At 41.6% G+C, this 11989-nt stretch overlaps 1 pseudogene; it reads right to left on the reverse strand.

The window, feature by feature from the left end:
• Nucleotides 1-164: 164 nt before the first annotated feature.
• On the reverse strand, nt 165-6024 carry LOC124020929 (annotated as a pseudogene).
• Nucleotides 6025-11989: the final 5965 nt, after the last annotated feature.

Consider the following 11989-nt stretch of genomic DNA (forward strand, 5'->3'; position numbering starts at 1 on the left):
GGCCACCTACAGTGTCTGCTGGCCTCTGAGGGCCCGTCTCTACAGGGGTACCTACAGTGTCCTGCTGGCCTCTGAGGTAGGGGAGGGCCCGTCTCTACAGGGGTACCTACAGTGTCCTGCTGGCCTCTGAGGTAGGGGAGGGCCCGTCTCTACAGGGTACCTACAGTGTCCTGCTGGCCTCTGAGGTAGGGAGGGCCCGTCTCTACAGGGGTACCTACAGTGTCCTGCTGGCCTCTGAGGTAGGGGAGGGCCGTCTCTAGGGTACCTACAGTGTCCTGCTGGCCTCTGAGGTAGGGGAGGGCCCGTCTCTACAGGGGTACCTACAGTGTCCTGCTGGCCTCCGAGGTAGGGGAGGGCCCGTCTCTACAGGGCCTACAGTGTCCTGCTGCCCTGAGGGGGAGGGCCCCGTCTCTACAGGGGTACCTACAGTGTCCTGCTGGCCTCTCCCGTCTCTACCTACAGTGTCCTGCTGGCCTCTGAGGTAGGTCCTCAGGGGTACCCAGTGTCCTGCTGGCCTCTGAGGTAGGGGGGCCCGTCTCTACAGGGGTACCTACAGTGTCCTGCTGGCCTCTGAGGTAGGGGAGGGCCCGTCTCTACAGGGGTACCTACAGTGTCCTGCCGGCCTCTGAGGTAGGGGAGGGCCCGTCTCTACAGGGGTCCTCTGATATGTTGATGGCTTCCATCATGGCTGCCAGGAGACCATTCCCCCCCTCTCCGCGGAGGGCGGGGCCAAAGCACTCGGGACGACGAATCAGCAGCCTCACCACCACGTTAGCGTTCTCCTCTCCACACTCTCACCTGATAGGGACGACAGAGTTCATATCAGGATGATATGAAAATAACCAAGACCATCTACCAACCAGAGTCAAATGTTATAATGAAATGAAGGTTTATCGGCCATAGGTAATAAATGCACATGTACCGTTGCAGAACACTGCAAAGCGGAGGAAGTCGAGGTATCTCTCTCCTTCGACGGGGTTCCAGCCGATGTCAGGGTATCCTTTCGACACGAGCATGGAGCAGCTCTGGAGGCCACAGCCAGCCAAGTACTGCACCACCTAGGGAAGAGGAGGCAGAGGGAGAGGGTTAGAAAGGTCTGGCTCAGGACATCACGTTGTCAGAGGGAAGAGGAGGCAGAGGGAGAGGGTTAGCAGGGAAAGGTCTGGCTCAGGACATCACGTTGTCAGAGGGAAGAGGAGGCAGAGGGAGAGGGTTAGCAGGGGAAGGTCTGGCTCAGGACATCACGTTGTCAGAGGGAAGAGGAGGCAGAGAGGGAGAGGGTTAGCAGGGAAAGGTCTGGCTCAGGACATCACGTTGTCAGAGGGAAGAGGAGGCAGAGGGAGAGGGTTAGAGGGAAAGGTCTGGCTCAGGACATCACGTTGTCAGAGGGAAGAGGAGGCAGAGGGAGAGGGTTAGCAGGAAAGGTCTGGCCCTCAGGACATCACGTTGTCAGAGGGAAGAGGAGGCAGAGGGAGAGGGTTGAGGAAAGGTCTGGCTCAGGACATCACGTTGTCAGAGGGAAGAGGAGGCAGAGGGAGAGGGTTAGCAGGGAAAGGTCTGGCTCAGGACATCACGTTGTCAGAGGGAAGAGGAGGCAGAGGGAGAGGGTTAGCAGGGAAAGGTTAGCAGAAGGACATCACGTTGTCAGAGGGAAGAGGAGGCAGAGGGAGAGGGATTAGAAAGGTCTGGCTCAGGACATCACGCTTGTCAGAGGGAAGAGGAAGCAGAGGGAGAGGGTTAGCAGGAAAGGTCTGGCTCAGGACATCACGTTGTCAGAGGGAAAGGCAGAGGAGGCAGGAAAGGTCTGGCTCAGGACATCACGTTGTCAGAGGAAGGAGGAAGCAGAGGGAGGTTAGCAGGGAAAGGTCTGGCTCAGGACATCACGTTGTCAGAGGGAAGAGGAGGCAGAGGGAGAGGTTAGCAGGGAAAGGTCTGGCTCAGGACATCACGTTGTCAGAGGGAAGAGGAGGCAGAGGGAGAGGTGGAGCATGTATCTATTTCCTATTGAATCCTGTCAGAGAGCCTCACGGTGGAGGACAACCAGGAGGAGCACGGTGAAGGACATCAGAGAGGAATAAACTAGGATTCCTATTGAACCAGGAAGAGCCCCACGGTGAGGTCAACAGAGAGGAATAAACTAGGATTCCTATTGAACCTGGAGGAGCCCCACGGTGGAGGACATCAGAGAGGAATAAACTAGGATTCCTATTGAACCAGGAGGAGCCCCACGGTGGAGGACATCAGAGAGGAATAAACTAGGATTCCTATTGAACCAGGAGGAGCCCCCCACGGTGGAGGACATCAGAGGAATAAACTAGGACCCTATTGAACAGGAGCCCCACGGAAGGACATCAGAGAGGAATAAACTAGGGATTCCTATTGAACCAGGAAGAGCCCCACGGTGGAGGACATCAGAGAGGAATAAACTAGATTCCTATTGAACCTGGAGGAGCCCCACGGTGGAGGACATGAGAGGAATAAACTAGGATTCCTATTGACAGGAGGAGCCCCAGGTGGAGGACATCAGAGAGAATAAACTAGGATTCCTATTGAACCAGGAGGAGCCCCACGGTGGAGGACACCAGAGAGTTCCTCTGCAGTCTTGTTATCTGCATATTGCTTCAATGGGATGATTAGCATCTTTAATCAACCAAACATGACCATTAGCTTGCTACTGCACCAGTACACGTCTCTTGTTCACTACCAAACAGCTACATGTGAGCTTGGTTTACATTTAAAGTGTACCTGTCTGTTCTCCTGGCTGTAGTCGTTAAGGGAACAATACTGTACCTCTATACTGTATCTCTATACTGTATCTCTATACTGTACCTCTATACTGTATCTCTATACTGTATCTCTATACTGTACCTCTATACTGTATCTCTATACATTGGGTACAGGGTGGGCTGAACAAGTTAGTTTGCTGGTAGAGTTGGGCCTTGTCTTACTTTCTCCAGGTCGGGTTCCTCAGGGCCAGAGCCAGTTCGTTGTTGTCCATCACAGAGGCAGCGGCCACATCTAGTGGAGTAGAGCCTCGCATGGAGGAGACGCTGGGGACACAGAGAGATGGAGGGCAACACACACAGAGAAGAAGGAGGGCAACACACACAGAGAGAAGGAGGACAACACACACAGAGAGAAGGAGGGCAACACACACAGAGAGAGAAGGAGGGCAACACACACAGAGAGAGGAAGGAGGGCAACACACACAGAGAGAAGGAGGGCAACACACAGAGAGAGAGAGAAGGAGGGCAACACACACAGAGAGAGAGAGGAGGGACAACACACACAGAGAGAGAAGGAGGGCAACACACACAGAGGGAGAAGAGGAGGGCAACACACACAGAGAGAGAAAGGAGGGCAACACACAGAGGAGAGGGAGGGCAGAGAGGGAGGGAGGGGGCAAAGGACACACAGAGGGGAGGGAGGGCAACACACAGAGGGAGGAGGGGGCAACACACACAGAGGAGGGAGGGCAACACACACAGAGGGAGGGGGAGGGCAACACACACAGGGAGGGGGCAGGAGGAGGGGAGGGCAACACACACAGAGGGGAGGGAGGGCAACACACACAGAGGGAGGAGGGCAACACACAGAGGGGAGGGAGGGCAACACACACAGAGGGAGGGAGGGCAACACACACAGAGGGGAGGAAACACACAGAGGGAGGGCAACAACACAGAGGGAGGGAGGGCAACACACACAGAGGGAGGAGGGCAACACAGACAGAGGGAGAAGGGCAACACACACAGAGGGAGGGGAGGGAGGGCAACACACACAGAGGGAGGAGGCAACACACACACAGAGAGAGAAGGAGGGCAACACACACATAGAGAAGGAGGGCAACACACACAGAGAGAGAAGGAGGGCAACACACACAGAGAGAGAGAAGGAGGGAGGGGCAACACACACAGAGAAGGAGAGAAGAGAGGGAGGACAACACACACAGAGAGAAGGAGGACAACACACACACAGAGAGAGAAGGAGGGCAACACACACAGAGGGAGAAGGAGGGCAACACACACAGAGAGAGAAGGAGGAACACACACAGAGGGAGAGAAGGAGAGGGCAACACACACAGAGAAAGGGGAGGCAACACACACAGAGAGAGAAGGAGGGCAACACACACAGAGAAGGGAGGGCACACAGAGAGAAGGGGAGGGCAACACACACACAGAGAAGAAGAACACACAGAGAGGGCAACACACACAGAGAGAAGGAGGGCAACACACACAGAGAGAGGAGGGCAACACACACAGAGAGAGAAGGAGGGCAACACACACAGAGAGAGAAGGAGGGCAAGGAGGACACACACAGAGAGAGAAGGAGGGCAACACACACAGAGAGAGAGAAGGAGGGCAACACACACAGAGGGAGAAGAGAGGAGGGCAACACACAGAGAGGGAGAAGGAGGGCAACACACACAGAGAGAGAGACACACAGAGAGAAGGAAGGGCAACACACACAGAGAGAGAAGGAGGGCAACAGAAGGAGGGCACACACACAGAGGAGAGAAGGAGGGCAACACACACAGAGAGAAGGAGGGCAACACACACAGAGAGAGAAGGAGGGCAACACACACAGAGAGAAGGAGGGCAACACACAGAGAGAAGGGAGACACAGAGAGAAGGAGGGCAACACACAGAGAGAGAGGAGGGCAACACACACAGAGAGAGAAGGAGGGCAACACACACAGAGTGAGAAGGAGGGGCAACACACACAGAGAGAAAAGGAGGGCAACACACACAGAGAGAGAAGGAGGGCACACACACAGAGAGAGAAGGAGCAGCACACACAGAGGAGAAGGAGGAGGACAACACACAGAGAGGGAGAAGGGGAGAGGGCAACACACACAGAGAGGAGGGAGAAGGAGGGCACACACACACAGAGACAGAGGAGGAGGGCAACACACACACAGAGGGAAGGGAGGGCACACACACACAGGGAGAAGGAGGGCAACATACACACAGAGAGAAGGAGGGCAACACACACAGAGGAAAGAGAAGGAGGTGCAACTCTCAGAGGACACACAGAGAGAGAAGGAGGGCAACACGCACAGAGGGAGAGAAGGAGGGCAACACACACAGAGGGAGAGAAGGAGGGCAACACACACAGAGAGAGAAGGAGGGCAACACACACAGATTTTGAGAAGGAGAGAAGGAGGGCAACACACACACAGAGAGAAGGAGGGCAACACACACAGAGAGAGGAAGAGGGCAGTGAAGGGACACACAGAGAGAGAGGGAGGGCAACACACACAGAGAGAGAAGGAGGGCAACACACACAGAGAGAGAAGGAGGGCAACACACACAGAGAGAGAACGGGAGGGCAAACACACAGAGAGAGAAGGAGGAGGGCAACACACACAGAGAGAGAAGGAGAGCAACACACACAGAGGGAGAAGGAGGACAACACACAGAGAGGGAGAAGGAGGGCAGAAGCACACAGAGAGAGAGAGAAAAGGAGGGACAACACACAACAGAGAGGGATCAAGACACACACAGAGAGGGAGAGACACACACACAGAGGGACACACACACACACACACACACACACACACAATCACTAGATGACACACAGGGGCACACACACACACACACACACACACATACACACATCATCACACACACACACACACACACACACACACACACACAATCACATTATCAATCACAGCAAGAACTAAATCACTAATGCATCATCACAATGATTAAAACCTACAGGAGCATACACACACAAGCACCCCAGATCAACATCAGACAAATGGAAAGACAACGTCTGCATCCAGAATGATCAAGCCTCTCCCCCTAGAAAGTGCCCTACTCTCAATGTAAAGCCTTGATCGTCTCTGGTCAGCAGTAGAGCAGGACGTAGTGAATAGGAGCCATTTTAGACACTCACCAAGCCCGACGCTGCTGTTCTCAAATCAGGTAGCTGAGGTGGTCGAACATGGCTTTCTGATTCTCACTAATGTCTACTGATGCGACAGAAGTAACACAGGAAACGACAGCAGTTGGCCACCATCTTAGGGAAGGTGATTTCACTGAACAACAAGTCACAGACAAGGAGCAGACAAGTCACTACACAATTTTACTCAATGCTTTCCAAATGTTACACAGTGAACGGACAGGAAGTGAACTTAGTAATTTTACACAGTGAACGGGACAGGAAGTGACATTCAGATATCAGCGAACTTACACAGTGAACGGGACAGGAAGTGACGTTAGAAGTGTTACACAGTGAACGGGACAGGAAGTAATGTTAGATGTCAACACAGTGAACGGGACAGGAAGTGACGTTAGTAATGTGACACAGTGAACGGGACAGGAAGTGACATAGTTAATCACAGTGAACGGGACAGGAAGTGATATTAAGTGTTACACAGTGAACGGGACAGGAAGTGACGTTCAGAAGTGTTACACAGTGAACGAGACAGGAAGTGACGTTAGAAGTGTTACACAGTGAACGAGACAGGAAGTGACGTTAGAAGTGTTACACAGTGAACGAATGACAGGAAGTGACATTACAACTGCATCTTGCCTATGCTGCTCTGTACCATCACTCATTCATATATCCTCATGTACATATTCTTTATCCCATTTTGAACTTACACTGTGTATAAGACAGTAGTTTTGGAATTGTTAGTTAGATTACTTGTTGGTTATCACTGCATTGTCGGAACTTAGCACAAGCATTTCGCTACACTCACGCATTAACATCTGCTAACCATGTGTATGTGACAAATAACATTTGATTTGAACAATGACATGACATGAATAAACTATCAATCACTCATGGTATCAATCACAATAATGATATCAATGAATTATCAATCAACAATGATATCAATAAACTATCAATCACTCATGGTATCAATGAACTATCAATCACTCATGATATCAATGAATTATCAATCAACAATGACATCAATAAACTATCAATCACTCATGATATCAATGATATCAATAACTATCGATCACTGATATCATGGTATCAATCACTAATGATATCAATGAACTATCAATCACTAATGGTATCAATCACTAATGATATCAATGAACTATCAATCACTAATGGTATCAATCATCAATCACTAATGAACTATCAATCACTAATGATATCAATGAACTATCAATCAATCACTAATGATATCAATGAACTATCAATCACTAATGATATCAATGAACTATCAATCACTAATGATATCAATGAACTATCAATCACTAATGATATCAATGAACTATCAATCACTAATGATATCAATGAACTATCAATCACTATGGTATCAATCACTAATGATATCAATGAACTATCAATCACTAATGATATCAATGAACTATCAATCACTAATGATATCAATGAACTATCAATCACTCAATCACTGATATCAATGAACTATCAATCACTAATGATATCAATGAACTATCAATCACTAATGATATCAATGAACTATCAATCACTAATGATATCAATGAACTATCAATCACTAATGATATCAATGAACTATCAATCACTCATGATATCAATGAACTATCAATCACTAATGATATCAATGAACTATCAATCACTAATGATATCAATGAACTCAATCACTAATGATATCAATGAACTATCAATCACTAATGATGGTATCAATCACTAATGATATCAATGAATATCAATCACTCTGAACTATCAATCACTAATGATATCAATGAACTATCAATCACTAATGATATCAATGAACTATCAATCACTCATGGTATCAATGAACTATCAATCACTAATGATATCAATGAACTATCAATCACTAATGATATCAATGAACTATCAATCACTAATGATATCAATGAACTATCAATCACTAATGATATCAATGAACTATCAATCACTAATGATATCAATCACTAATGATATCAATAACTATCAATCACTATGATATCAATCAACTATAATCATATCAATGAACTATCAATCACTCATGATATCAATGAACTATCAATCACTAATGATATCAATGAACTATCAATCACTAATCAATGAACTATCAATCACTCATGAACTATCAATCACTAATGATATCAATGAACTATCAATCACTAATGATATCAATGAACTATCAATCACTAATGATATCAATGAACTATCAATCACTAATGATATCAATGAACTATCAATCACTAATGATATCAATGAACTATCAATCACTAATGATATCAATGAACTATCAATCACTAATGATATCAATGAACTATCAATCACTAATGATATCAATGAACTATCAATCACTAATGATATCAATGAACTATCAATCACTATGGTATCAATGAACTATCAATCACTAATGATATCAATGAACTATCAATCACTCATGGTATCAATGAACTATCAATCACTCATGATATCAATGAACTCAATCACTAATGATATCAATGAACTATCAATCACTAATCACTAATGATATCAATGAACTATCAATCACTAATGATATCAATGAACTATCAATCACTCAACAATATCAATCACTCATGGTATCAATCACTAATGATATCAATGAACTATCAATCACTAATGATATCAATGAACTATCAATCAATGAACTATCAATGATATCAATGAACTAAATCACTAATGATATCTAATGAACTATCAATCACTAATGAACTATCAATCACTAATGATATCAATGAACTATCAATCACTAATGATATCAATGAACTATCAATCACTAATGATATCAATGAACTATCAATCACTAATGATATCAATGAACTATCAATCACTCATGGTATCAATCACTAATGATATCAATCATCAATCACTCATGATATCAATCATCACTATGATATCAATGAACTATCAATCACTAATGATATCAATGAACTATCAATCACTAATGATATCAATGAACTATCAATCACTAATGATATCAATGAACTATCAATCACTAATGATATCAATGAACTATCAATCACTCATGGTATCAATGAACTATCAATCACTAATGATATCAATGAACTATCAATCACTAATGATATCAATGAACTATCAATCACTAATGATATCAAATGAATCTAACTCAATCACTAATGATATCAATGAACTATCAATCACTCATGGTATCAATGAACTATCAACAATGATCAATCACTCATGGTATCAATCACTAATGATATCAATGAACTATCAATCACTAATGATATCAATGAACTATCAATCACTAATGATATCAATGAACTATCAATCACTCAATGAACTATCAATCACTATCAATCACTAATGATATCAATGAACTATCAATCACTAATGATATCAATGAACTATCAATCACTAATGATATCAATGAACTATCAATCACTAATATCAATCACTAATGATATCAATGAACTATCAATCACAATCACTAATGATATCAATGAACTATCAATCACTAATGATATCAATGAACTATCAATCACTCATCAATCACTAATGATATCAATGAACTATCAATCACTAATGATATCAATGAACTATCAATCACTAATGATATCAATGAACTATCAATCACTAATGATATCAATGAACTATCAATCACTCAATGAACTATCACTCATGAACTATCAATCACTAATGATATCAATGAACTATCAATCACTAATGATATCAATGAACTATCAATCACTAATGATATCAATGAACTATCAATCACTCATGGTATCAATCACTAATGATATCAATGAACTATCAATCACTATGATATCAATGAACTATCAATCACTAATGATATCAATGAACTATCAATCACTAATGATATCAATGAACTATCAATCACTAATGATATCAATGAACTATCAATCACTAATGATATCAATCACTAATGAACAATATCAATCACTAATGATATCAATGAACTATCAATCACTCAATGATATCAATGAACTATCAATCACTAATGATATCAATGAACTATCAATCACTAATGATATCAATGAACTATCAATCACTAATGATATCAATGAACTATCAATCACTAATGATATCAATGAACTATCAATCACTAATGATATCAATGAACTATCAATCACTCATGGTATCAATCACTAATGATATCAATGAACTATCAATCACTAATGATATCAATGAACTATCAATCACTAATGATATCAATGAACTATCAATCACTAATGATATCAATGAACTATCAATCACTAATGATATCAATGAACTATCAATCACTAATGATATCAATGAACTATCAATCACTAATGATATCAATGAACTATCAATCACTAATGATATCAATGAACTATCAATCACTAATGATATCAATGAACTATCAATCACTAATGATATCAATGAACTATCAATCACTAATGATATCAATGAACTATCAATCACTACTCAATGAACTATCAATCACTAATGATATCAATGAACTATCAATCACTAATGATATCAATGAACTATCAATCACTAATGATATCAATGAACTATCAATATCAATCAATGAACTAATGATATCAATGAACTATCAATCACTAATGATATCAATGAACTATCAATCACTAATGATATCAATGAACTATCAATCACTAATGATATCAATGAACTATCAATCACTAATGATATCAATGAACTATCAATCACTAATGATATCAATGAACTATCAATCACTAATGATATCAATGAACTATCAATCACTAATGATATCAATGAACTATCAATCACTAATGATATCAATGAACTATCAATCACTAATGATATCAATGAACTATCAATCACTAATGATATCAATGAACTATCAATCACTAATGATATCAATGAACTATCAATCACTAATGATATCAATGAACTATCAATCACTAATGATATCAATGAACTATCAATCACTAATGATATCAATGAACTATCAATCACTAATGATATCAATGAACTATCAATCACTAATGATATCAATGAACTATCAATCACTAATGATATCAATGAACTAATCAATATCAATGAACTATCAATCACTAATGGTATCAATGAACTATCAATCACTAATGATATCAATGAACTATCAATCACTAATGATATCAATCACTAATGATATCAATGAACTATCAATCACTAATGATATCAATGAACTATCAATCACTAATGATATCAATGAACTATCAATCACTCAATGAACTATCAATCACTAATGATATCAATGAATTATCAATCACTCATGGTATCAATCACTAATGATATCAATGAACTATCAATCACTAATGATATCAATGAATTATCAATCACTCATGATATCAATCACTAATGATATCAATGAATTATCAATCACTCATGATATCAATGAACTATCAATCACTAATGATATCAATGAACTATCAATCACTAATGATATCAATGAACTATCAATCACTAATGCTATCAATGAACTATCAATCACTAATGATATCAATGAACTATCAATCACTAATGATATCAATGAACTATCAATCACTAATGATATCAATGAACTATCAATCACTAATGATATCAATGAACTATCAATCACTAATGATATCAATGAACTATCAATCACTAATGATATCAATGAACTATCAATCACTCATGATATCAATAAACTATCAATCACTAATGATATCAATGAACTATCAATCACTAATGATATCAATGAACTATCAATCACTAATGATATCAATGAACTATCAATCACTAATGATATCAATGAACTATCAATCACTAATGATATCAATGAACTATCAATCACTAATGATATCAATGAACTATCAATCACTAATGATATCAATGAACTATCAATCACTAATGATATCAATGAACTATCAATCACTAATGATATCAATGAACTATCAATCACTAATGATATCAATGAACTATCAATCACTAATGATATCAATGAACTATCAATCACTCATGGTATCAATCAACTATCACTAATGATCATCAATGAATCAATATCAATCACTAATGATATCAATGAACTATCAATCACTAATGATATCAATGAACTATCAATCAC

Source organism: Oncorhynchus gorbuscha, unplaced genomic scaffold, assembly GCF_021184085.1.
Source record: "Oncorhynchus gorbuscha isolate QuinsamMale2020 ecotype Even-year unplaced genomic scaffold, OgorEven_v1.0 Un_scaffold_993, whole genome shotgun sequence".
Classification (NCBI taxonomy): domain Eukaryota; kingdom Metazoa; phylum Chordata; class Actinopteri; order Salmoniformes; family Salmonidae; genus Oncorhynchus; species Oncorhynchus gorbuscha.